The 2,436-nt window shown below is 44.2% G+C and overlaps 1 pseudogene; it reads left to right on the forward strand.

The window, feature by feature from the left end:
* The first annotated feature begins 1,977 nt into the window (after positions 1-1,977).
* LOC124778390 lies at positions 1,978-2,095 on the forward strand (annotated as a pseudogene).
* Positions 2,096-2,436: the final 341 nt, after the last annotated feature.

Below are 2,436 nucleotides of genomic sequence, written 5' to 3' on the forward strand. Positions count from 1 at the left end.
TGTCTTCGGTTTCCTAGCCTTCTCTCACAAATCCAGATATCCCAAAGGACTTCTCAGCTCAATTCGACTATTTTTCTTCCTCGTGTGATCAAACAATAGGAAACCAAGACGATAATTACAGAAAGAATCGTCTGCAACGTACCTCTCCAGGACTTTTCATATCCATTTACCGCCGATTAATTAACAAACGAAAATACCAGTAGTTTCTTCCTGTGCGAGTCCACATCCTCGACATAATTTCTGAATGCCAAAATCATTTTAAATATCCACCTTAGGCCGTCAAATTCTTTATAAACCATGTAATACGTTATATTACTGTTCAGTTTTGGTCCGTGTTCACTTGAAAATACTGTTGCGTCAGTGATATTACGCAGTATGCAGCTGCATTTTAAAATGAACACAGAAACGGACAGTAACGTAACATTATACGTGATTCATTTAAGGTCATCTCGTGTATAGAATACGACAGCCTACCGTGGCTATTTAAAATGGTTTTAACATTCAGAAAAAAACACCTCGTACTAATCTTCGAGCACAAACTGATATGGAAACCACTTACAATGTCCGTCCAGCAGAAAGCCAATAAAATTTAAATATGTAACTCATTTCTCGTAGGGACTAAATATTGAAGCCATCATTTTATATCTATGCAGTAATCAGCCAAACATAGATTTGCATCCCTCTACCATCTCTCACAACTACAAAAGCTTGGTCCTTCCTACGATCTGTTATGCCAATGCAAACTGACATTGACTTCACCAAATGTTTATCAGATCCTTGAACGTCACACACTCCGCCTTCGTTTTAGCGTCCTTTTACCCTCCATGACATGAATTCCTTGCCAACTCTTGACTTTCCCCTAAGTCCTCATATACATTAAACTCCTTGGTTTATGCTATTAGTGTGGTGTCGAGCCCACTCGTCTGTTATAGTGTGTCTAAAGGATGCTGCTTTCTCGGGTAGCTGTACAACAATTCAAGCAAATCGTGTTAATGGTTTTTATTACAATAAAGTAGACTGACAACACTTAACTTTGATTTACAATGTCGTGTCGCAAACTATTGTCGACATGCAAGTAATCAATGTCTTTCGCTATACAGAATGTCCACGCAAGTAAAGGATATGGATCACACGTAGCACCTCTTCTAGTGCTCTCTTGTAGCGCGGATCTACTTGTGTCCGTCTTCTACTGTCTGGCCGAGGCTGGCAGGAGCGGCTCTTGTATTCTCCTCTTGTAGAGGCCGCTCCGGTCGTGATACGATCCTAGTCAGCGAACTATTGGCTGACGTCGTCTCACAGCCTTCCCTGCTCTTCGTGTCGGCGCTTGTGGTTACGCCTCAAATTCGACTGCAGCAAGCCTACAAGCCCGTCTCTTATTCCAGTGCCAGTACGCTGCCGCATCTGTATCAACACATCCCAGCACCCCTACACCTACACATAGTCCATATCCTTTCCCTGCGCAGTTTTAACACACTCCCTCTACCACAAAATGAAAATAGATCTGACATTTAACTTCTCTTGCTAATCAGATTTACTCCTTATTCTCTCTCGTATCGGTCTTCTCCCTTCACTACCCTCTTTTACTGTTCCCATCTCATAGCACCGGCCTAGGCTCCTATATTACACCCATTTCCATATATCATCTCTCCTCCTCCACTTATACCCATACCTAACCTTACACCCAAATTATGCTCAACCATCCCCCTTTTCCGCCGCAGAAACGTCTCTTGTGCAGCGAAGAGTTTCGTCAGTTTTGTCAGTATGTCTTTTAAAAGAAAAGTGGTTTTCGACACCATGATAACTAATCACCATTTTAACAACTTTACAGAGTAATGCAAATATATTGTATTTTTTTAATATTTTACGGCTCTTACTTTTAATACAGACGCTCGTGACCGAAGGGTGGCATGTTCTTCTGCTGTCACGCCACCGAAGCCCGTTAGCGACGAGGGAATGAATGGACCTAAAAGGACAAAAGCCAACGGCCTTGCCGCAGTGGTAACACCGGTTCCCGTCAGATCACCGAAGATAAGCGCTGTCGGGCTGGGCTAGCACTTGGATGGGTGACCATCCGGTCTACCGAGCGCTGTTGGCACGCGGGGTGCACTCAGCCCTTGTGAGGCAAACTGAGGAGCTACTTGGTTGAGAAGTAGCGGCTCCGGTCTCGGAAACTGACATACGGCCGGGAGTGCGGTGTGCTGACCACATGCCACTCCATATCTGCATTTAGTGACGCCTGTGGGCCGAGGAGGACACGGCGGTCGATCGGTACCTTTGGGCCTTCATGGCCAGTTCGGGAGGGGTTTAGTTTAGTTTTAAAAGGACAAAAAGGTGACTTTTCACCACTTCATGGGATCCCTACTGCATAGTTCACATACAGGGTGTTTCAAAAATGACTGGTATATTTGAAACGGCAATAAAAACTAAACGAGCAGC

The sequence above is a fragment of the Schistocerca piceifrons genome, chromosome 2 (assembly GCF_021461385.2).
Source record: "Schistocerca piceifrons isolate TAMUIC-IGC-003096 chromosome 2, iqSchPice1.1, whole genome shotgun sequence".
Taxonomy (NCBI): domain Eukaryota; kingdom Metazoa; phylum Arthropoda; class Insecta; order Orthoptera; family Acrididae; genus Schistocerca; species Schistocerca piceifrons.